Below are 26,224 nucleotides of genomic sequence, written 5' to 3' on the forward strand. Positions count from 1 at the left end.
GAGCTTTTGTTTCCGCGATCGCAGGTATTAGACTTTTTTTTCTGGCTCTCCCTATTGATGTCTATGGGGAAAGCGTGCACGAGCATGTCAAAATACTGCTTGTTTTTGGTGCGGTATGGAGCTCAACGCAAACATATCGCCCGCACAAGCCGGGTTTTTTTAAACTTGTAATGGCAGCGCTATAGGGGGTTAAATAATGCAACTTTTGTTGCGTTTTTTACTTTCCCTATAGAGCTTAAAACTCGTAATCTAGGTGATTGTGATTTATCTGCTCTCACCCAGGATAATCCTGAAATCTGACCTGTTAGGGATGCCTAAGGAAGGTTTAAAAAACCCTGCTCTACAGAAAATGACAAATTCTGTTAAATTCCCCATATACCAACTGTAATAATTGTATTTATACTTTTATCATTCTAATAATATCTCAACTTGTTTTTTTATTAGTTTATGATTTTACTTAACAAAACTTTAAATATGCACAAGAACCTGCACAATGCACATATGCACAATTGTAACAACAAAATACATTATTTCCATAAAGAATATTTTAAAACAGGATTGATGTATCCATGAATTATTACACATTTAAAGTATTTAAAGTATTGTTCTTATGAGACAGTAATATGTAATTAAAGATATAATAGTCAAAGCATAGGCAAATGCCAGTATTAATATGATTTAGTAATGTTGTATTATATTGAAGACTTTTTAACAATCTTTTCTTCAGTAAAAACAATACCAGTATTTTGAAGCTTGCTCTCTAATTGGACCGGTGAGACCACAGGAAACAGACAGAATTTGGAAGGGGTGTCACATATTTTCATATTTAACTGATGAACCAAATGCGTGAACCAGGGATATATTCTTAAATGCTCATTTGATTGTGGTCACTGAGAACTGTTTCCAGGGATCTTGTAAATCAAGCACTGTATTGAACACCAATCCTATGGAACCTCTAACAGGGGGTGGTGTTTTGTGTTAATCTGCTATAATTGCATTAATATTAGTGGTGCATTAAGTGTAAGAAATTATTTTCTCTAAACACACTGTATAAATTTTTAAAAAAGTTTTTAATAAAGGTTAAAATTTCCCATATAGACACTTCTATAAAATAATTATTAGAGACGTCTCTCTATTATATTGGGGATCCAACCAACAGTATCACAAATTAGCAAAGTTAAAAATCAGTCTGATCTAAGTAATGTATCAATTTTATGACAATCTGTACAATGTTAAAAATAAGAGTTAGAAAATGTAGCAGCTTGTCTTTGCTTTGTGAAACCGGCGTCTGACGTCACACCCGGTTATCCACAGGAGCCGCCCCACAGGTGTCAATCACTTATCCGGGGATGCTCTTAGGTAGTTACCACTTATAATGGTTAATTCCAAATTGAGTATAAATGTCGCCAATATTGGCGATCCTTAGGACAAGTCCCTTATCTTTTGGTGGCCTGCTCTTAGTGCTTTAGGCACGCAGGTTATTTTTATTCAGACAGGTGTTCTGTTACCAGGAACAGTTCCAACTTTAAAGGGTCAACCCGGGTTGTCAAAATGTGGTAGAATTCTGGTGGATAACCGGGTGTGACGTCAGACGCCGGTTTCACAAAGCAAAGACAAGCCGTGAAAAAACACAGCTCACCGCACGACCTGAGGATATCAGAAAAAAGAGGTACGTTACCACTAGAAGATAATAAATATATGTGGGACGCTTGTACATATAGAGAAACTTTTTACTCTCTGGACTTAGACGCACTAAACAAGTTTCTCATAGCACCGCAGTAAAGGAACTCCAGTTACTATATCGCTCCAAATGGAGAGAGACTGTCTTATATAAGAACATAACAGAGTTCATTTAATATTGTTTTTAGATACAAGGCTGCTACATTTTCTAACTCTTATTTTTAACATTGTACAGATTGTCATAAAATTGATACATTACTTAGATCAGACTGATTTTTAACTTTGCTAATTTGTGATACTGTTGGTTGGATCCCCAATATAATAGAGAGACGTCTCTAATAATTATTTTATAGAAGTGTCTATATGGGAAATTTTAACCTTTATTAAAAACTTTTTAAAAAATTTATACAGTGTGTTTAGAGAAAATAATTTCTTACACTTAATGCACCACTAATATTAATGCAATTATAGCAGATTAACACAAAACACCACCCCCTATGATCTTTAGCTTTTAGCGCCCTTACTATCCACACTTTTCTAAAGTTTATCACTGTTGCTCAGATTGAAGGATCTGAGCATACCCAGTAAGGTGTTTGATCTCCTCCCCCAACACTAGCACACTATTTCACTCACTCTTGTCAACCTCTAACAGGACTGAAACTGCAGATGTAGTTTTATTATTATTATTATTATTATTATTATCGGTTATTTGTAGAGTGCCAACAGATTCCGCAGCGCAAACAGTTTATAACCAACACCACTTGCAGCCAATGCAATAGGCCAGTGTTCTATGTAACCCTTTGCTGCCAGTGATGCTTGTTTTAAATTATATTTTTAAATCCTAAATATAGGAAGTCAACAGACACAGTGGCCTAGATTTGGAGTTCGGCGGTAGCCGTCAAAACCAGCGTTAGAGGCTCCTAACGCTGGTTTTGGCCGCCCGCTGGTATTTGGAGTCAGTGATTAAAGGGTCTAACGCTCACTTTTCAGCCGCGACTTTTCCATACCGCAGATCCCCCTACACCATTTGCGTATCCTATCTTTTCAATGGGATCTTCCTAACGCCGGTATTTAGAGTCGTTTCTGAAGTGAGCGTTAGAGCTCTAACGACAAAACTCCAGCCGCCTGAAAATAGCAGGAGTTAAGAGCTTTCTGGCTAACGCCGGTTCATAAAGCTCTTAACTACTGTACCCTAAAGTACACTAACACCCATAAACTACCTATGTACCCCTAAACCGAGCTCCCCCCACATCGCCGCCACTCGATTAAAATATTTTAACCCCTAATCTGCCGACCGCCACCTACGTTATACTTATGTACCCCTAATCTGCTGCCCCTAACCCCGCCGACCCCTGTATTACATTTATTAACCCCTAACCTGCCCCCCACAACGTCGCCGCCAGCTACTTAAAATAATTAACCCCTAATCTGCCGACCGCAAAGCTCCGCCACCTAGGTTATCCCTATGTACCCCTAATCTGCTGCCCCTAACACCGCCGACCCCTATATTATATTTATTAACCCCTAATCTGCCCCCCTCAACGTCGCCTCCACCTGCCTACACTTATTAACCCCTAATCTGCCGAGCGGACCGCACCGCTACTATAATAAAGTTATTAACCCCTAACCCGCCTCACTAACCCTATCATAAATAGTATTAACCCCTAATCTGCCCTCCCTAACATCGCTGACACCTACCTTCAATTATTAACCCCTAATCTGACGACCGGAGCTCATCGCTACTATAATAAATGGATTAACCCCTAAAGCTAAGTCTAACCCTAACACTAACACCCCCCTAACTTAAATATAATTTACATCTAACTAAATAAATTAACTCTTATTAAATAAATGATTCCTATTTAAAGCTAAATACTTACCTGTAAAATAAATCCTAATATAGCTACAATATAAATTATAATTATATTATAGCTATTTTAGGATTAATATTTATTTTACAGGCAACTTTGTAATTATTTTAACCAGGTACAATAGCTATTAAATAGTTAAGAACTATTTAATAGTTACCTAGTTAAAATAATAACAAATTTACCTGTAAAATAAATCCTAACCTAAGATATAATTAAACCTAACACTACCCTATCAATAAATTAATTAAATAAACTACCTACAATTACCTACAATTAACCTAACACTACACTATCAATAAATTAATTAAACACAATTCCTACAAATAAATACAATTAAGTAAACTAGCTAAAGTACAAAAAATAAAAAAGAACTAAGTTACAAAAAATAAAAAAATATTTACAAACATAAGAAAAATATTACAACAATTTTAAACTAATTACACCTACTCTAAGCCCCCTAATAAAATAACAAAGCCCCCCAAAATAAAAAATTCCCTACCCTATTCTAAATTAAAAAAGTTACAAGCTCTTTTACCTTACCAGCCCTGAACAGGGCCCTTTGCGGGGCATGCCCCAAGAATTTCAGCTCTTTTGCCTGTAAAAAAAAACATACAATACCCCCCCCAACATTACAACCCACCATCCACATACCCCTAATCTAACCCAAACCCCCCTTAAAGAAACCTAACACTAAGCCCCTTAAGATCTTCCTACCTTGTCTTCACCATCCAGGTATCACCGATCCGTCCTGGCTCCAACATCTTCATCCAACCCAAGCGGGGGTTGGTGATCCATCATCCGGTGGCTGAAGAGGTCCAGAAGAGGCTCCAAAGTCTTCCTCCTATCCGGCAAGAAGAGGACATCCGGACCGGCAAACATCTTCTCCAAGCGGCATCTTCGATCTTCTTCCATCCGGTGCGGAGCGGGTCCATCTTGAAGCAGGCGACGCGGATCCATCCTCTTCTTCCGTTGTCTCCCGACTAATGACGGTTCCTTTAAGGGACGTCATCCAAGATGGCGTCCCTCGAATTCCGATTGGCTGATAGGATTCTATCAGCCAATCGGAATTAAGGTAGGAATTTTCTGATTGGCTGATGGAATCAGCCAATCAGAATCAAGTTCAATCCGATTGGCTGATCCAATCAGCCAATCAGATTGAGCTCGCATTCTATTGGCTGATCGGAACAGCCAATAGAATGCGAGCTCAATCTGATTGGCTGATTGGATCAGCCAATCGGATTGAACTTGATTCTGATTGGCTGATTCCATCAGCCAATCAGAAAATTCCTACCTTAATTCCGATTGGCTGATAGAATCCTATCAGCCAATCGGAATTCGAGGGACGCCATCTTGGATGACTTCCCTTAAAGGAACCGTCATTCGTCGGGAGACAACGGAAGAGGATGGATCCGCGTCGCCTGCTTCAAGATGGACCCGCTCCGCACCGGATGGAAGAAGATCGAAGATGCCGCTTGGAGAAGATGTTTGCCGGTCCGGATGTCCTCTTCTTGCCGGATAGGAGGAAGACTTTGGAGCCTCTTCTGGACCTCTTCAGCCACCGGATGATGGATCGCCAACCCCCGCTTGGGTTGGATGAAGATGTTGGAGCCAGGACGGATCGGTGATACCTGGATGGTGAAGACAAGGTAGGAAGATCTTCAGGGGCTTAGTGTTAGGTTTCTTTAAGGGGGGTTTGGGTTAGATTAGGGGTATGTGGGTGGTGGGTTGTAATGTTGGGGGGGGGTATTGTATGTTTTTTTTTACAGGCAAAAGAGCTGAAATTCTTGGGGCATGCCCCGCAAAGGGCCCTGTTCAGGGCTGGTAAGGTAAAAGAGCTTGTAACTTTTTTAATTTAGAATAGGGTAGGGAATTTTTTATTTTGGGGGGCTTTGTTATTTTATTAGGGGGCTTAGAGTAGGTGTAATTAGTTTAAAATTGTTGTAATATTTTTCTTATGTTTGTAAATATTTTTTTATTTTTTGTAACTTAGTTCTTTTTTATTTTTTGTACTTTAGCTAGTTTATTTAATTGTATTTATTTGTAGGAATTGTGTTTAATTAATTTTTTGATAGTGTAGTGTTAGGTTAATTGTAGGTAATTGTAGGTAGTTTATTTAATTAATTTATTGATAGGGTAGTGTTAGGTTTAATTATATCTTAGGTTAGGATTTATTTTACAGGTAAATTTGTTATTATTTTAACTAGGTAAATATTAAATAGTTCTTAACTATTTTATAGCTATTGTACCTGGTTAAAATAATTACAAAGTTGCCTGTAAAATAAATATTAATCCTAAAATAGCTATAATATAATTATAATTTATATTGTAGCTATATTAGGATTTATTTTACAGGTAAGTATTTAGCTTTAAATAGGAATAAGTTATTTAATAAGAGTTAATTTATTTCGTTAGATGTAAATTATATTTAAGTTAGGGGGGTGTTAGTGTTAGGGTTAGACTTAGCTTTAGGGGTTAATACATTTATTAGAATAGCGGTGAGGTCCGCTCGGCAGATTAGGGGTTAATAATTGAAGGTAGGTGTCGGCGATGTTAGGGAGGGCAGATTAGGGGTTAATACTATTTATGATAGGGTTAGTGAGGCGGATTAGGGGTTAATAACTTTATTATAGTAGCGCTCAGGTCCGCTCGGCAGATTAGGGGTTAATAAGTGTAGGCAGGTGTCGGCGACGTTGAGGGGGGCAGATTAGGGGTTAATAAATATAATATAGGGGTCGGCGATGTTAGGGCAGCAGATTAGGGGTACATAGGGATAACGTAGGTTGCGGCGGTTTACGGAGCGGCAGATTAGGGGTTAAAAAAAATATGCAGGGGTCAGCGATAGCGGGGGCGGCAGAATAGGGGTTAATAAGTGTAAGGTTAGGGGTGTTTAGACTCGGGGTACATGTTAGAGTGTTAGGTGCAGACGTAGGAAGTGTTTCCCCATAGGAAACAATGGGGCTGCGTTAGGAGCTGAACGCTGCATTTTTGCAGGTGTTAGGTTTTTTTTCAGCTCAAACAGCCCCATTGTTTCCTATGGGGGAATCGTGCACGAGCACGTTTTTGAGGCTGGCCGCGTCCGTAAGCAACTCTGGTATCGAGAGTTGCATTTGCGGTAAAAATGCTCTACGCTCCTTTTTTGGAGCCTAACGCAGCATTTGTTTGAACTCTCGATACCAGAGTTAAATTTATGGTGCGGCCAGAAAAAAACCCGCGGAGCGTTAACAGCCCTTCTACCGCCAAACTCCAAATCTAGGCCAGTGTTTGCAACTTGAAATTCCTAACTTTAGTTTTAAAGTCAGAGGCATTTGACAAATCAGATAACTAAGTTGAATTGCACTGATTTTGGATATGCAAATGTACTGTAAACAGTGACAATCAAATGACTTGGGATTTTTTTCTTTAAGCTGATTATTTTATTCATGTTTGTTTTAAAGGATATTTTACTGTAAAATGTGTTTCCCCTTAAAGTGTTCCATTGTTTGTTATACTTACTGCAGAGTAGTAAATGTATGGGAAATTTTTCCATCGTGTTTATTTTTGTATTTGAAAACATTTTTTGCACAAAAAAAACATCACCTAGTGTTCTCAAGGACATGACCATTTCAATGGGTTGGCCCTGCAGAAAGAGCAGACCTGGTCAGGTTTTCTCTTTTCTTTCAAAAAGTCTTATAGTTAAGTATGGAAATCTGAAATGCTGAAATACTAATGAAAGCTGTTTAATGAGCAAAACCAGCTATTTAAGATACAAAAATGTCTCTCTCTTTACCTTGCTACACTAGGAGGTTCATTTAGGCTGTTATCTACTGCTTAAAATAAATTTATATATAAATATATAAACATATTCATATTTTTAGTATAGATAGAGGCTTCAAGCAGCTATTTTAAGTGGCAAAATAAAAGTAAAGGAGCTGTTTACAAACAATGTAATATACTCTAGTAGGTAAAATGGATAATTGGGAACAAATTAAAGAGGGAAACATTTTAGGGTATATTGTTCCTTTAAATGGGTTTGTAGTTGGTGCATACTTGTGTTTATCTATAAATAGACTGCTGTATGTATTTTTGGGTGCTATCCAAAAATATTACAATTTTCCTATTAAATTTAATGTTCTCTCAATAGAGATTACCATGTTAGGAGTATTGAACTAGACCAACTCATCATAGCAAAGACAGGCCTAGATTACAAGGGGAGGGTTAACATGGCTGGAGCACAATCCATAGATCTCCCATTTTTACTTCCATATTACAAGTGGAAAGTAAAATGTTTAAGAGAAAGCCTTGGCCATGCTAACATCTCACGGCCATGCTAAATCACTCACCTAATAGAATTCTACTTCACAAAGTCTTAAATTATATATTAAATTTAATTTATCTATCTATCTATCTATCTTTCATTTATCTATCATGAAAAACAGTAATTAAAAGGGATATGGTATAAGACAACAGTGTTAGGATTCAAACGGTTCAAAGGTGTATATGTACAACTGTGTGTGTGTATGTGGATTTGTGTGTGTGTGTGTGTGTGTGTATATATATATATATATATATATATATATACACGGAAGGGGACTAGACTCCTAGACCGGACCGGGTACACATCCCATGACCCTGCAACATGCTCAGCCCTGTGTGCTCACGGGCACTCACAGGAAGCTGTGCTGTCCCCAGAGTCACAGGCAGTTAACCCCAGACAGGTCTGGGTGCAAGAACCATAGGGAAAATTACAGAACAAATTAATACAACACACAAAGAAAACCCTGCACTCACTAGCAAGCTCTCAGCTAAGATTAAAAGCAAAAATGGAAAGGTTAGTTACCGCATCTGGCCAAATGGGACAAGCCCAGGTACCACGTCAAGGTCCTTTCCAAAAACCTGGGACCCTAAAACAGCCACACAATGCAAGGTCTCAATCCAAACAAACTGTGAACAAGTGAAGGGTGCACAGGCTTATGTAATTACCCCAGTCATATACAAAACACGGAAGGGGACTGCACTCCTAAACCGGTCAGGGTACACATCCCATGACCCTGCAATATGCTCAGCCCTGGGTGCTCAGTGGCACTCACAAGAAGCTGTGCTGTCCCCAGAATCACAGGCAGTTAACTCCAGACAGGTCTGGGTGCACTGGACTGTGTTGCGGTAAATTAATTGTATCAACCTTTGTTTATAAATTATAAATAACTGTAAACCAAGATGAAACATATTATAATTTGTGCAAATTCTGGAAAGCCATTTAGCTAGTGCTTTACGTTTTTTATTTTCTTCTTCTTTCTGAATTGAAAAGCACAAGCGGTTCATATTGATCAATGTTTTATGTGCCAGAAAACCAAGAATAGTTAAAAGTAATGTAAAAGGTTAGAATTTACATTTTGTTACATAAAAGATCTCTTGACAACATCTTTACAACCTCTCAAGATATATATATATATATATATTATACATAAGCGTGTGTGCATACAGCATATATATATATATATATATATATACACACAAATAAGTGTGTGTGTATATGTATATGAATATATATATATATATATACAATATATATAGATATAGATATAGAGAGAGAAGCAAAATAAGGTTTATATTCTTTAAATCATATAAAAAATACTGTATTTGGTATATCAGCCAGCTTTATTTAGGCATAACTCTTGCTTTATTGCATGATTGTGTGATATATAGCCATTCGTTTTGCTTATGTGAAATTTAGACATTTGTTGTTGTTTGTTTTTAATATCACAGTCAAATCCTCTTTCGTTTCTTACCCAATATGGCATGGATAAGATGGCCAACAAGACATCAAAGCAAATCTCAATTTTGACCCATTTGGTAAGTAGAACTACCATTTTGTGCTTCAAATTCCAGTTATAGTGTATGCATTTTTGCTTCATATAAAAACATTTAAGGGGATAGTCTACTCAAAATTAAACTTTCATGATTCAGATAGAGCATGCAATTTAAAGCAACTTTCTAATTTACTCCTATTATCAATTTTTCTTTGTTCTCTTGGAATCTTTATTTGAATGTAAGCTTAGGAGCCAACCCATTTTTTTGGTCAGCACCTGGGTAGCATAGGCCGGCTCCTAAGCTTACATTCCAGCTTTTTCAAATGAAGATACCAAGAGAATGAAGAAAATTTGAAAATAGGAGATATATCTGAATCATGCAAGTTGAATTTTGACTAGACTATTCCTTTAAGGAAAATAAATAGCCTTAATAGCAACGTGAAATAAAAACAATTATACTAATAAATCTTTTGTGGATGCTATTTTAGTTACAATTAAAGTGGCAACATATTTAAAATTGTGTTAAATAGTAATGTTACTGTAATAAAGACATATGGAAAGAATGAGTTACAGACATTAGGTTCTATTCATGGTGGTTCATATTTAGACCAACTGGATGCTGACTTCTTAAGTCAGGTGAAATAGCCAGCAAAGAAAAATCAACGGCAAGATTAAATATGCGGTGTCGCCCGCAAAACCTGGCGACGCTGGTTTTTACGCAGTTTTGCTATCACATATATGGAGCCACATATAAATGCGGCGCGTATATTTTACCTGTCGCCCACTAATTTTACTCCCATAAGCTAACCACGTCGCAAATCGGTATCACATATTCAGCACAAGGACTTACACAGTGAAAATAGAGAAATTTTACTCCATTTTCACCTTGCCACACATAGGCAGGCTCAGCAAGCCTTGTGCTGAAAATGTGAGCACCGTAACTCCCGAAACTGCCTGAAAATATTAACAAACACCTAACGCATGCGCAATATCTACCTGTCAACCGCCAACCCCTACCACAATAACTAATAAAACTATTAAACCCTAATCCGCCATTCACCCACATCGCAATCTACCTAATAAAACTGTTAACCCCTAATCCGCCATTCACCCACATCGCCTAATTAAACTATTAACCCCTAATCTGCCATTAACCCACACCACAATTAACCTAATAAATCTATTAACCCCTAATCCGCTAAAAAACCCACAATGTAACTAACCTATTTAAATTACTAAGCCCCCTAACCTAACACCCCCTAAATTAACCCCAATTACCTAAATTAAAAAATACTAAGTTACAATTAAAATAAAAAAAACTAACATTACTTAAAAAAAAAAACTAAGTTTAAATTAATCTAAAATTACAAAAAATAAAAAAGTCTAACTTAACATAAAATAATAAACTAAATTATCAAAAATAAAAAAAATGTCATTTAGGTAACTGGGGTTTATTTAGGGGGTGTACGTTAGGGGTTTTAGTAATTTAAATAGGTTAATTGTGCTGTTGGGGTTTGGCGGTTTAGGAGTTAATAGATTTATTATATTAATTGCGATGTGGGTTAATGGCGGTTTAGGAGTTAATAGATTTATTAGGTTATTTGCGATGTGGGTTAATGGTGGTTTAGGGTTTAATAGATTTATTAGGTTAATTGTGATGTGGGTGAATGGTGGGTTAGGGGTTAAAGGGACAGTCTAGTCCAAAAGAAACTTTTATGATGCAGATAGGGCATGTAATATTAAACAATTTTCCAATTTACTTTTATCACCAATTTTGCTTTGTTCTCTTGGTATTCTTAGTAGAAAACTTAACCTAGGAGGTTCATATGCTAATTTCTTAGACCTTGAAGGCCGCCTCTTAAGAATGCATTTTAACACGTTTTTCACCAATAGAGGGTGTTAGTTCATGTTTTTCATATAGATAACACTGTGCTCATGCATGTGAAGTTACCTGGGAGCTATCACTGATTGGCTAAACTGCAAGTCTGTCAAAAGAACTGAAATAAAGGGGCAGTTTGCAGAGGCTTAGATACAAGATAATCACAGAGGTAAAAAATATATAAATATAACTGTGTTGGTTATGCAAAACTGGGGAATGGGTAATAAAGGGATTATCTATCTTTTTAAACAATAGCAATTCTGGTGTAGACTGTCCCTTTAATACATATATTAGTGAGTTTGCGATGTAGGTGAATGGCGAATTAGGGGTTAATAGTTTAATTAGGCATATTGGGTTGTGGGGGGTTGTATGTTTAGGGCAGTGCTTTCCAAACTGTGTGTCGGGACACACTAGTGTGTCGGCAGCAGTGTGTAGGTGTGTCCCTGCTTCAGCACAAATTTTTTTAAATTTTTATTTTTTTGGTTTACGACTTTCTGCCTGCCTGCTACGCATATCACATGGTTGACACCTAGTGGGTCACAGATCATCTTAACCAATTGGCGCAGCTCAGTGGGAACTGAAACTATTCCCATTGGCGGCTTTGGCGGGACATTGGCTCCTGACTGCACGTGAAGTCTCCTTTCCTTAATTGGCTCGTGACTGCATGTGTAGTCAGTGAGTGGGACAGCAGTGTGTTTGCAGCGCAGACAGTAGTCAATCGGACTCACGGAGCTCTGAGGGTGGCAGCTTAAATGCTGAGCTTAAGTCAGAAGTGAAAGTGGGGTTTTTTTGCAGCTAGCTCCCAGTAGTGCATTGCTGCTCCTGCTCTTGATATATGGATAGGAAGTGGAAGCTTAAAAAAGCTTGATGATGAAATGCAAGTGTCTTTATCTAATATTTCACCAAATATTCAGAAACTGTGTTCATCCTATCAACCTCATACACCCCATTAAAATAGTAAGTAGCTATTGGTGTTATTAAACTTTTTTTAATTCTTGCACATACATACTGTTACTTGTAAATACATTTTGTTATTATATAATTTATGTATGTGCCCGTATCTCTTATTAATCTCCTTTTTCCTAGTACAACTGAATTAATTACTGTGTCGCGAAATGATGTAGGTCTAAAAAGTGTGTCACCAACATGAAAAGTTTGGAAAGCTCTGGTTTAAGGGTTAATACTTTTATTATTAGTTGCGATGTGGGGGGGATTGCGGATATATGGGTTTTTACGTGTCGGCTTTATTTTTGAGGAGGCGTGTTAGACTTTTACTGGAGATTTAAAAAATGTTTTATTTTCTTAGGCGCCGGCAGTTTCTAAACTGCCATAAGTCACTGGCGACTCTAGAAATTTGTATTTACGCAAATTTCTGGACATCGCTAGTTTATCCAATTTATGGCACTTTATGAACTGCCGGCGGGGTTTATGGGATTCCCCGATGTGCGAGGAGAAATTACGGGCGACGCAGGTTTCAACAGTTACGCTGAAGCCTGCGCCGCATATATAATCTCGCCCCAAATCTCCAAATCAGATATTCACTAAAAGCAAGTCAGTTTTTTAAAGGACATAAAACCCCCCCAAAAATTCTCCATGGTTCAGAAAAAGCGTGCATTTTTAAACAACTTTCTAATTTATTTTTTGTATCAAATTTTTTTTCTTCTCTTGGTACAGCAGGAACATAAGCTTAGGAGCATGCACATGTTTGGAGTACTATATAGCAGCGGTTGTGCAAGAATGCTAGAGCACTAGATGGCAGCACTATTTCTTGCCATATAGTGCTCTGGATACCTATCTTTTTAATAAAGGACACCATGGAAACAAAGCAGTTTTGATAATAGAAGTAAATTGGAAACTTCTAAAATTGAATGCTCTGTCCGAATCACAAGAACATTTTTGGGTTTCATATCCCTTTAAAGGGACACTAAACCCAAACATTTTCTTTCATGATTCAGAGAGACAATACAATTTCAAACAACATTCAAATTTACTTCTATTATCTAATTTGCTTCATTCTTTAGATATCCTTTGTTAAAGAAATAGCAATCCACATGGGTGAGCCAATCACATGAGGCATCTATGTGCAGCCACCAATCAGCAGCTAATGAGCCTATCTAGATAGGCTTTTCAGCAAACAATATCAAGAGAATGAAGCACATTAGAGAACAGAAGTAAATAAGAAAGTTGTTTAAAATTACATGATCTTTCTAAATTATGAAATAAAAAATGTGGGTATCATATCTCTTTAAGTTAGCTATTACCACCAACTCAAACTGCACAAATTGATTCAAGTTAGTTTGGCTAGAGAAATGATTGACTTGCTAGTACAAGTAAAAGAAGTAGGCTATCCTTGTGAAATTGGGCTAACTTCATACTTCAAGTTGTATGCACTTGGTTTAATATTTGCTAAGTAAGGAATACAAATAATAATTGCAACAAGCTTAGTTTTTATAGACACTGAACTACAGGTATCAACTGTTATGAGGGCAATTTGGATAAGCAGTGGTAAATGGCTGGAAGGGCAGTTGTAGTCTAGTCAAAATTACACTTTCATGATTCAGATAGAACATGAAATTGTAAGCAACTTTCTAATTTACTCCTATTATTAGTTTTTCTTTAGGCCCAAATTTATCAAAGTCTGGCGGACCTGATCTGACAGTGCGGATCAGGTCCGCCAGACCTCGCTGAATACGGCGAGCAATACGCTCGCCGTATTCAGCATTGCGCCAGCAGCTCACAAGAGCTGCTGGTGCAACGTCGCCCCTGCAGACTCGCGGCCAATGGGCCGCTAGCAGGGGGTTGTCAATCAACCCGATCGTACTCGATCGGGTTGATTTACGGCGATGTCTGTCCGCCTGCTCAGAGCAGATGGACAGGTTATGGAGCAGCGGTCTTTGTGACCGCTGTTTCATAACTGCTGTTTCTGGCGAGCCTGCAGGCTCACCCGAAACACGGGGCATCAAGCTCCATTCGGAGCGTGATAGATAGGCCCCCAAGTCTCTTGTTATCTTTATCTGAAAAAACAAGCATATAATGCAGAGGCGGCCTTCAAGGTCTAAGAAATTAGCATATATACCTCCTAGGTTAAGCTTTCAACTAAGAATAAAAATAGAACAAAGCAAAATTGGTGATAAAAGTAAAATGGAAAGTTGTTTAAAATGTTATGCCCTATTTTAATCATGAAAGTTTTTTTTGGACTTGACTCTCCATTTAATTTTCATAGACACTGAACAACTACAGGTATCAACTGTTATGAGGGCAATTTGGATAAGTAGTGGTAAATGGCTGGAAGGGCAGTTGTAGTCTAGTCAAAATCAAACTTTCATGATTCAGATAGAGCATGAAATATTAAACAACTTTCTAATTTACTCCTGTTATCAATTTTCTTCGTTCTCTTGTTATCTTTATTTGAAAAAGCAATAATGTAAGCATAGGAGCGGACCATTTTTGGTTCAGAACCAGGGTAGCGCTTTCTGATTAGTGTCTAAATGTAGCCACCAATCAGCAAGCGCTACCCAAGTGCTGAAACAAAAATCGGCTGGCTCCTAAAGGGACACTGAACACAACATTTTTTTTTCATGATACAGATAGAGCGTGACATTTTAAGCAACTTTCTAATGTACTCCTATTATCAAATTTTCTTCATTCTCTTGGTATCTTTATTTGAAATGCAAGAATGTAAGTTTAGATGCTGGCCCATTTTTGGTGAACAACCTGGGTTGTCCTTGCTGGTTGGTGGATAAATTCATCCACCAATAAAAAAGTGCTGTCCAGAGAACTGAACAAAAAAAAGCTTAGATGCCTTCTTTTCCAAATAAAGATAGCAAGAGAACGAAGAAAAATTGATAAAAGGAGTAAATTAGAAAGTTGTTTAAAATTGCATGCTCTATCTGAATCACAAAAGAAAAAATTTGGGTTCAGTGTCCCTTTTAAGGTTACATTCAAATAAAGATACCAAGAGAACAAACTAATAATTGATAATAGGAGTAAATTAGAAAGTTGCTTAAAATTTCCTTCTCTATCTTAATAATGAATTTTGACTAGAGTTTTCCTTTAAAGTACGTTTTAAACCAAGTTTGAATGGATTGAAGCTGGAAAAAAATAGAATAGTTTAGAATAGTTTAAAGATAGTTTCAGTTTGGTTCTGCTTTACAGAAGAATCAAATAAACGCAGACAATGCCCATGTTAAAAAAATGGGAATGGATGACACATATAGGTTTAGCTAATACCTGAAAAGTGTAGAAGATTATTTTCTGCAATAAAGCAGCTGGCATATGATGAAGACCTCAAGTGCTAATAAGTAGGGAAAAGGTAAATCTGGTAAAGGCCAAATATAATCAGAAGTTAAAATAAATGTCAAGTACAAAAGTACAACAGCAGTAAATGTGATCTCTTTTGTAATTGATGCCTTAGTATGCCCAGAATTAAATACAGAGAAAAGATTTATTTGGCTTAAATATTCACAATAAATGACTGTATAATTTGCTTCTTGGATAAGTTATGAACTCCAACCTAACTTATGATGGATTGCTTGTTGGATCTGTAAACAGCTTGAGTAAATATTGGGGAAACACTCTCTCAAAACTCATATGCAGACATATGGGATTCTTGTCAACAGCATTAGGTAACACATATTCTATTTCGAAGAGCAGATTTATGTTAAAAAATAAAACACCTCTTTTTTTTATATCTCTTTCTCTCTCCCTTTGTCTTATTATTTATTTCATGTAATTGGCAAGAGTCCATGAGCTAGTGACGTATGGGATATACAATCCTACCAGGAGGGGCAAAGTTTCCCAAACCTCAAAATGCCTATAAATACACCCCTCACCACAATCACAATTCAGTTTTTACAAACTTTGCCTCCTATGGAGGTGGTGAAGTAAGTTTGTGCTAAGATTTCTACGTTGACATGCGCTTCTCAGCATTTTTGAAGCCCGGTTCCTCTCAGAGTACATTGAATGTCAGAGGGATGTGAAGGGAGTATCACCTATTGAATGCAATGGTTTTCCTCATGGGAGATCTATTTCATAGGTTCTCTGTTATCGGTCGTAGAGATTCATCTCCTACCTCACTTTTCAGATCAACGATATACTCTCATATATACCATTACCTCTACTGATAACTGTTTCAGTACTGGTTTGGCTATCTGCTATATGTGGATGGGTGTCTTTTTGGTAAGTATGTTTTTATTACTTAAGACACCTCAGCTATGGTTCGGCACTTTATGCATTAATATAAAGTTCTAAATATATGTATTGTACTTATATTTGCCATGATTCAGGTTTCAGTATATTTCCTTTTGCAGACTGTCAGTTTCATATTTAGGAAATGCATTTTTTAGGAAATTTATTTCTTACCTGGGGTATAGTCTTTTTTAAAATTGACTGACATTTTAAATTCGTGGGCAGAATTAGCAGAATTAGGCTCGCGAGGACGCAAAATGCCAAACTATAGACTAGTCCTCTTGATATTAAAACTAGTAAATGTTTAAATTATGTTTATAAACTTCCTGTGGTTATTCCAGAGGTTTTTCCAGTTCCTGATGCTATTTCTGATATGTTTTTATAGGAATGGAATAGGCCTGGTACTTATTTTGTTCCTTCTTTAAGGTTTTAAAAATGTTGTCCTTTGCCAGCAGTTAAGATTGGGGTTTTGGGAAAAAATCCCCAAAGATGGGGCTATCTCTACTCTTACTAAACGTACTACTATTCCTATGGAAGATGGTATTTCTTTTAAGATCCTTTAGATAGGAAACTTGTATCTTATCTAAGGAGAGTTTATTTATTTGCAGGTCTTTTTCTTAGGCCTGCAATGTCTTTTGCTATTGTTGCAGCTGCTTCAACCTTTTGGTTGGAAATTTAGCACAACAAGTATCGGATCATGATTTGTCTAGCATTATTAACATGCTAATAATTTAATTTGTGATGCCTTTTTTGATATTATCAAGATTGATGTTAAATCTAGGTCTTTAGCTATTTTAGCTAGAAGAGCTTTGTGGCTTAAATCTTGGAAATGCTGATATGACTTCTAAGTCGAGATTGCTATTTCTTTCCTTCCAAGGTAATAAATTATTTGGATCACAGTTGGATTCAATAATTTCAACTGTCTCTGAGGGGGAAGGGAGTTTTTTGCCTCAAGATTAAGATCTAAGGGTAAATCTAAAGCTTCTAACCATTTTTGTTCTTAAATAAGGAACAGAAATCTAATTCTTCCCCAAGGAATCTGTTTCCAATTGGAAGCCTTCTTCAAATTGAAATAAATCCAAGCCATTTAAGAGATTAAAGCCAGCCTCCAAGTCCGCATGAAGGTGCGGCTCTTATTCCAGCTCAGCTGGTATGGGGCAGATTAAGATTTTTCTAAAATGTTTGGATCAATTCAGTCCAAAATCATTGGTTCAGAGTATTGTCTTTCAGGGGTACAGAATAGGATTCAGAGTAAGAACGCTTGTGAGACGATTTTTTCTGTCATGCATTCCAGCAAACCCAGTAAGGCTCAGGCTTCCTGAAGTGTGTTTCAGGCCTGGAGTTATCTGGGGTAATCATGCCAGTTTCGTTTAACGAACAGGGTCTGGGGTTTTATTCAAATCTATTCATTGTCCCAAGAAAGAAAATTCATTCAGATCAGTTTTGGATCTAAAAATTTTAAATCGATATGTAAAAGTGCCAATTTTTCAAAATGGTGATTAAAAGGTCTATTCTGCCTTTTGTTCAGCAAGGGCATTATGTGCCCACAATAGACTTACAGGATGCATATCTTCATATTTTGATTCATCCAGATCACTATCAGTTTCTGAGATTCACTTTTCTAGACAAGCATTACCAATTTGTCGCTCTTACGTTTGGCCTAGCCACAGCTCCAGGAATCTTTTCAAAGGTTCTAGGTGCCCTTCTCTCTGTAATAAGAGAACGGGGTATTGTGGTGTTTCCTTATTTGGACGATATCTTGGTACTAGCTCAGTCTTTACATTCTGCAGAATCTCACACAAATCAACTAGTGTTGTTTCTTCAGAGACATGGTTGGAGGATCAATTTACCAAAACGTTCTTTGATTCCTCAGACAAGGGTCACTTTTTTAGGTTTCCACATAGATTCAGTGTCCATGACTCTGTCTTTAACAGACAAGAGACGATTAAAATTGGTTTCAGCTTGTTGGAACCTTCAGTCTCAATCGTTCCCTTCAGTGGCTATGTGCATGGAAGTTTTAGGTCTCATGACTGCAGCATTGGACGCGATCCCCTTTACTTGTTTTCATATGAGACATCTCCAGCTGCTCCAGTGCTAGTATGGCTTCAAAATCCATAGCCACTGTGCAAGCCCTGTAATCAGCAGCTATTGAATAAGTAGTAGCGACAGGTACTGGACTGAAGTTGTTCAAGGAATGGTGTCTTTTTACTGTGTTTGCATTCTTTGGACTCAATGGACTATAGGGCTGGTCTTCAAAATATATATTGACACACACATGTGGTATTACACACAAAGGCAGAGTGAGACACACACACATACACACAGAGAGACAGGGAGACACACACCCAGACACTGACAGAGTGACACACACACACACAAAGGGGCAGTGAGGCACATACACAGAGGCATTGTGACAAATACAGAGGCAAGGAGGCACTCACACACAGGCAGAGGGACACACACCCACAGAGGCAGGGAGACACTCACACAGAGGCAGGGACACACATACTCAGGCTGGGAGACACACACACACAGAGGCAGGGAGACACACACACAGAGGCAGGGAGACACACACACAGAGGCAGGGAGACATACACACAGAGGCAGGGACACACACACACAGAGGCAGGGACACATACACAGAGGCAGCGACACACATACACAGAGGCAGGGAGACACACAAACACAGAGGCAGGGAGACACACACAGAGGCAGGGAGACACACACAGAGGCAGGGAGACACACACGCAGAGGCAGGAGACACATACTCAGGCAGGGAGACACACACACACAGAGGCAGGGAGATTCACACACAGAGGCAGGGAGACACACACACAGAGGCAGGGACACACATACTCAGGCAGGGAGACACACACACAGAGAGGCAGGGAGACACACACACAGAGGCAGGGAGACATACACACATAGGCAGGGAGACACACACACAGAGGCAGGGACACACATACACAGAGGCAGGGAGACACACACACAGAGGCAGGGAAACGCACAGACACACAGAGGCAGGAGACACATACTCAGGCAGGGAGACACACACACACACACACAGAGGCAGGGAGACACACACACATACAGAGGCAGGGAGACACACACACAGAAGCAGGGACACAGAGGCAGGGACACACATACACAGAGGCAGTTAGACACACACATACACACAGAGGCAGGGAGACACACACACAGAGAGGCAGGGAGACACACACACAGAGGCAGGGAGACATATACTCAGGCAGGGAGACACACACAGAGGCAGGAAAAAACACACACACAGAGGCAGGGACACATACACAGAGGCAGGGAGACACACACACAGAGGCAGGGAGACACACACACACACACACAGAGGTAGGGAAACACACACGCTGAGGCAGGGAAACACACACACATACAGAGGAAGGGACACACATACAGAGGCAGGGAGACACACACATAGAGGCAGAGACACACATACAAAGGCAGGACACACAAACTACAGAGAATTCCATTACCCCCCCCCCCCCCCTGGCTCTTTGCTTTGTTTCCTCAGTTAGTCTGTGTACTGTGTATTAGTGGGTCACTTGTAAGTTGTTGCAGACGCAGTTGCACATAGATATGATACAGGCTGTGCAGCGGCCTTTTCCCCATCCCCTCTGCGGTACTACTACTAACTTGTTGGAGCAGTTACATCTCCCTATGCTCCATGTACTTGTTCTCCAGCTCAGCTGCCACATTGTTTTTATAGACTGTGTGTATGAACTCACATTACATCCCCCCTCCCTGTTGTGCAAACTTGGAACGGAGTGGCCGCCTTGCAATATGTGAGTGCTTTCAAAATGTGCACAGTCTTTTAAAATTTACTCTTTCTTTCCAAAGATACGGTGAGTCCACGGGATCATCAATTACTGTTGGGAATATCACTCCTGGCCAGCAGGAGGAGGCAAAGAGCACCACAGCAAAGCTGTTAAGTATTACTTTCCATCCCGCAATCTCCAGTCATTCTCTTTGCCTTCAGTGCAAGGAGGAGGTGAAGATTAGGTGTCGTTAAGAATTCTTCTATCAAGATTTTATTATTTTGGAAGCCTGAGCAGGTTTGCTCTGATCTTCCCTAACAAGCTGGGTCTAGCTGTACTCCACATTGGTCTCTAAAGTAGGGCTGTGGTCGCTTTCAAGCAGTTAGGAACTTGTGGGGTGGACCTCACTGCATTTTCCTGACAGATTGTTGCCCTCAAATATAATGCCAGAGTAGGCTTACTCTGTTCCTTCTTTTATCCACAGGTCTCTGTGAGGAGTGGCTTCCTCTCATGCCAGGTGAGCTGTCCTGTTGGACAGTCAAGGGTGCAGGTAAGTGCCATTTTAATTTCTCATAGAAAGCCCTAGCACTACAACAGTTTGTACACTGCACCATATATAGGACTGATTTATTCCTGAGAGTCATGATATCATAGGCAGGATGCAGGGCACTGTGTGGCGGTGTCCTAGAGAAGCAGTATTTATAAATCATTAAAAAGGTGGCTCAGTTTGTTAGACTGCTTATAGATGCAGTCGTTATTTTTTTGGAAAATATGTGCCATTTTTGTGTGACTAGTGCAGTTTGGATATGGAGCCATCAATGACGTTACTAGGAGAGGCATGACTTCTCTCTTCAGGCACAGCACGCTCTTTTAGTTTTAGCACCGCTCTCTTATTACTGTGTAACGACTTCTACAGACCTCTCTCATTGCGGAGCTGCTCTGGTTTCCTTTCTTCCCTATTCAGCGTAGCGTTGCAGAGAGGAGCAGGAAGGCACCTCAGCTTAGCGCTGAGGTGTAGAGGGTGCACACGAGTGTTTTTTTTCTAAGTTTATAAACCTTTTTATTGGGGTCTGAAAAAATTGCTCATAAAGGTATCTTAATTTATGTGCTTATTTGTCTAGGACTGCCCTTATTCGTTAACATTTTTATCTATCTTAAAGGGACAGTAACACATATTTTTATTTTTTTTCTTAAAGTTTGTGGTAATTATTTGCAAAATAGACCTACAGTCTATGCCTGCTATAGAGTGCAAACTTTGCTTGAATTTCCAAGTTGAACTCCCTTTGCCTTTTTGCCGTTCTTGTATTGAAAGAACTCTAATGTACAAAGACAGACTCTTTGTTTCTGAGCCATCATTCTCTCAGGTTGATGCTGTTCAGGCAATACCACAGCCTCTTCCTCAAGTGTCCCAAACTGTATTATCGTCACATGCAGTGCCCTGCAGTTCCTCTCAACCTCCTGATGGAGTGTATTTGAAGGCTGAAATTGCTGCCCAGGTATCCTCGGCAGTATCTGAGGCACTAGCTCCAATCCCCATGCTTCAGGGGAGATGTAAGAAGAAAATTAGAGAATCAGATAGTAAGGTATCAGATCCTGTACAGGCTAACCAAGTTGCTCTTTCCCATAAGTCGGAAGAGGAGGATACTTCGGTAGTGTGGTATACCTTTAACTGTAACTCCTCCTATGTGATCTCCTTCCTATTTAAGGACTACCTGTTGCATTCATTTACTGCCTGATTATTGAAGTCATACCTACTCTGATGTAGCTATTCCTATTTCAGGTCTCTTATCACTTGTATCCTGTGCAAAGTATCGTTCCAATATTTACTTTTGTTACCTTTTTGAATCTCATATGTTTTTGTCGCAACTTTGTTATTACCGAGTCTGGATCACTGAACGGCCGGATCTACTTTTTTACCGCTACCCGGAAGTAAGCCGCATTCACACACGCTGCCTGTCCCAGACACGGATCTCCCAATGCGGTAACGGAACACTCACGGTCCTTAAGGTGGTAACGTACACGAACCAAACTAAATCCTTTAAGCTTCTTACCTGCATGTTGTTGTCACCATTCTGAATTATTGGGCAAATCCTATTATCTGCAATATCCATTACAAACAAACAATGTGTGTCTGCGGAGTGTCTGAACTTGTAAATATTTTAGGATGTGTGTGATTGCGTGAAGTAAAGGAGTTCTATTTTTGTTGCTATCATTACTGATTCAGACCATGTCAGTATATTTACTCCTTCTGTGGCTTCCTTTAGATATATATTGAACATATGATATGTATCTCATTATTATATCCTTATCTTTATTAACACCTAAGTTTGTAGTTAATACTAAAATTCATCATATATTAAATGTCTCATATTGTTTAATCAGGCTACATAGAAGTTGTTTTCTGATTAGTACAAAAAAGAGCAACAAGCTCTAATTTTAGGGCTAACCTTTATAACTATTGCCATAAATACTTGTTTCCTGATTTACAAAGCTCACAATACCACAGGTAGCCTCTGAGGGTTAAATCTCAGATTTGGATAGTATAATTCCTTCTTCTGATGCTGAAGTGGTTTCCTTCAGATTTAAGAACTCAGAGTTCCTTAGCCATGAAGGAGGTGGTGCAAATCATTCAGTGGGTAGAGGCTCACAATTGCTGTCTATCTTCCATCCACATCCCAGGAGTGGACAATTGGGGAGCGGATTTCCTAAGCAGACAGACTTTCTATCCCGGGAGTGTGAACCCCATCTGGAAGTGTTCTCCCGGTTAACAACCAAGTGGGGGTTACCGTAATTGGATCTGATGGTGTCTCATCAGAAATCCAAGCTTCCAAAGTACGGTTCAAGATCGAGAGATCCTCAGGCCTTTCTAAAAGATGCTCTGGCTGTTCCTTGGAACTTCAGGTTGGCATATCTGTTTCCTCAGTTTGCTCTCCTTCTATGAATCATTGCTCAGATCAAGCAGGAGAGAGCTTCAGTGATTCTAATAGCTCCTGCGTGGCCTCGCAGGATCTGGTATGCAGATCTAGTGGAAATGTCATCTCTACCTCCGTGGAGACTCCCTCTGAGTAAGGACCTTCTACTTCAGGGGCTCTTTCTTCATCCAAATCTTGTTTCTCTGAAGCTGACTGCTTGGAGATTGAATGCTTGATTTTAGCTAAGCGTGGTTTTTCCGAGTCGGTCATTGAGACAATGATTCAGGTTCGTAGGCCTGTCACTAGAAAGATTTACCATAAGATATGGCGTAAATATCTATATTGGTGTGAGTCTAAGGGATACTCTTGGAGTAGGGAAAAGTTGTAAAACTATGGATTGGCCTCAGCGCCTGATGGAAATCTTTAAGCCTGGGGGCGGGTAGCTCCTAGCAGTTACCCAGAAATTGCACTGAAAAGGTGATAGAGCCCAGGCGCCTACCCTAGGAAGGCTAGGTTTGAGTAATGTATAACCAAATCTTAGCTAAAAATGACTTTTATTACATTCCACATTTAAATAAAATTGAAATGCAATTGGTATACGCTATGAGCAACAGTCGCTTTAAGAACAATAATTAAAATAATTAAGAACAATAATGAAAATTAATTAAGAATGTGCTTTTATATTGTTTTTAAATACTGTTTTTTAATTATTATTCTTAAAGCGACTGTTGCTCATCGCGTATACCAATTGCACTTCGATTTTATTTAAATGTGGAATGTAATAAAAGTCATTTTTAGCTAAGATTTGGTTATACATTACTCAAACCTAGCCTTCCTAGGGTAGGCGCCTGGGCTCTATCACCTTTTCAATACTCTTGGAGTTGGGTCAGGATCCCAAGAATTTTGTCTTTTCTCCAGAAAGGCCTAGAGAAGGGTTTGTCTGTCAGTACCCTGAAGGGTCAAATCTCTGCACTATCTATTTTGTTGCAAAAGCGTCTGGCGGACGTGCCAGATGTGCAATCCTTTTGTCAGGCTTTGGTCAGAATCAGGCCTGTGTTTAAATCTGTTGCTCTACCTTGGAGCCTTAACCTTGTTCTTAAAGTTTTGAAACAGGCTCCGTTTGAGCAAATGCATTCCAAAGATATTAAGTTATTATCTTGGAAGGTTATGTTTCTTACTTCTATCTCTTCTGCTCGGAGGGTCTGCAGTGTGATTCTCCTTATCTAATTTTTCATGCAGATAAGGCAGTTCTTCGTACAAAGTTTGGTTTTCTTCCTAAGGTTGTTTCGGACAGAAATATTAATCAGGAAATTGTTGTTCCTTCTCTTTGTCCTAATCCTTCTTCTCATAAGGAACGTTTGTTACACAACCTTGATGTTGTGCAGGCTCTTAAATTTTATTTGCAGGTGACTAAGGATTTTCAACAGTCTTCAACATTGTCTGTGTGTTTTTCTGGGAAACACAAGGGTCAGAAAGCTACTGCCACTTCTCTTTCTCTTTGGTTGAGAAGTATTATTCATTTCACATATAAGACTGCTGGACAGCAGCCCCCTGAGAGAATTACAGCTCATTCCACTAGGGCTGTTTCTTCTTCTTGGGCCTTCAAGAATGAGGCCTCTATAGAACAAATTTGCAAGGCTGCAACTTGGTCTTCTTTGCACACTTTTTCAAAATGTGATACTTTTGCCTTGGCTGAAGCCTCTTTTGTGAGAAAGGTGCTTCAAGCGGTGGTGCCTTCTCTTTATGTTCTGTGTCTTGTCCCTCCCTAATCATCTGTGTCCTCTGGCTTGGGTATTGATTCCCAACAGTAATTGATGATCTCGTGGACTCACCATATATTAGGAAAGAGAATACAATTTATGCTTACCTGATAAATTTCTTTCTTTCTAGATACGGTGAGTCCACGGTCCACCCTTATTTTCCAACAGTTTTTGTGTTTATCTAAACCTCAGGCACCTCTACACCTTGTGTTATTTCTTTTCTCTACTTTTCCTTCGGTCGAATGACTGGGTATTGTGGGAAGGGAAGTGATACTTAACAGCTTTGCTGTGGTGCTCTTTGCCTCCTCCTGCTGGTCAGGAGTGATATTCCCAACAGTAATTGATGATCCCGTGGACTCACCGTATCTATAAATAAATAAATTTATCAGGTAAGCATACATTTAGTTTTTTTTAATCACCTGCTCCTACGGGCACATGTGCAAGAATTCCCAGAATATAAGCATTCCCAGAATATACATATATGCATTTGTGATTGGCTGATTGCTGTCACATGATACAGGAGGAGTGGAAATAGACATAACTTTGAAATTGTCAGAAAAAAAATCTACTGCTCATTTGAAGTTCAGACAAATGCTCCATTGTATTAATGGGCGTGCGAACAGCTTCTCAACTTGAGAAGCTGTCCACACACCTTCGCTGTACATGGGCAGTGAATCTGTACGTCCGCTGTCTCGTATGCATCATTACACACATGGAGCCATGAGTGCTATTGCATTTTCTTTTTATTGTGCATTTATTGATTATGCAAATATACTGTGATACAATTAAAGGGAAATGAAAGTCAAAATTATACTTTCAGGAAAGTTAGATAGAGCATGCAATATTAAAGGACCGCTAAATTTTTTTTTGTAAACTACATGATTTTGAACCATCACATTTGAGAATAATTTTGCAATGAAAACTTCAGCTTCATTTTGTCAAATGAGTAGCTATATTGTTTTATGCTTATTAATTTCACTGATTTTCCTGTCCCCAAGAACAAAAGAATCCTTGCTAACCAATCACAAACTAATATTCAGATATACCATCAACTCTGTTTGCACATGTGCAGTTGAGAGAGACTGTGGAAGACTGTCCTTATCTCTTCCCTGAAGGTGATTTAGCACTGATTCAACTTAGTTATTATTGCAAAAAATGCTTCTATCATGATTGTTGATGCAAAACTGATAACCCACCTTTTACAAGCATGTGCCTGCTGATAATCTTAGGGGGGAGAGTAAAGTAAACAAAAGCGTACATAAATTGCCTAAAAGTATTATCCCAAACCTCCCTACTGTGGGTATACAGCTATTTGCCTGTCAGTTACTTTGCAGACTCTCACTATTGAATAAAGAATGAAA

At 38.9% G+C, this 26,224-nt stretch overlaps 1 long non-coding RNA gene across 5 annotated transcripts in view; it reads left to right on the top strand.

Moving 5' to 3' along the window:
- The window catches only part of LOC128663339 (uncharacterized), a 158,484-nt gene that overhangs the window by 87,324 nt on the left and 44,936 nt on the right, over positions 1-26,224 (top strand). For all 5 annotated transcript variants that reach the window (XR_008402850.1, XR_008402848.1, XR_008402847.1 and 2 more), the window contains one exon: positions 9,294-9,380. This is a non-coding gene — a long non-coding RNA (uncharacterized LOC128663339). The remainder of the gene's footprint in view (positions 1-9,293; positions 9,381-26,224) is intronic.

Source organism: Bombina bombina, chromosome 6 (genome assembly GCF_027579735.1).
Source record: "Bombina bombina isolate aBomBom1 chromosome 6, aBomBom1.pri, whole genome shotgun sequence".
Lineage (NCBI taxonomy): Eukaryota > Metazoa > Chordata > Amphibia > Anura > Bombinatoridae > Bombina > Bombina bombina.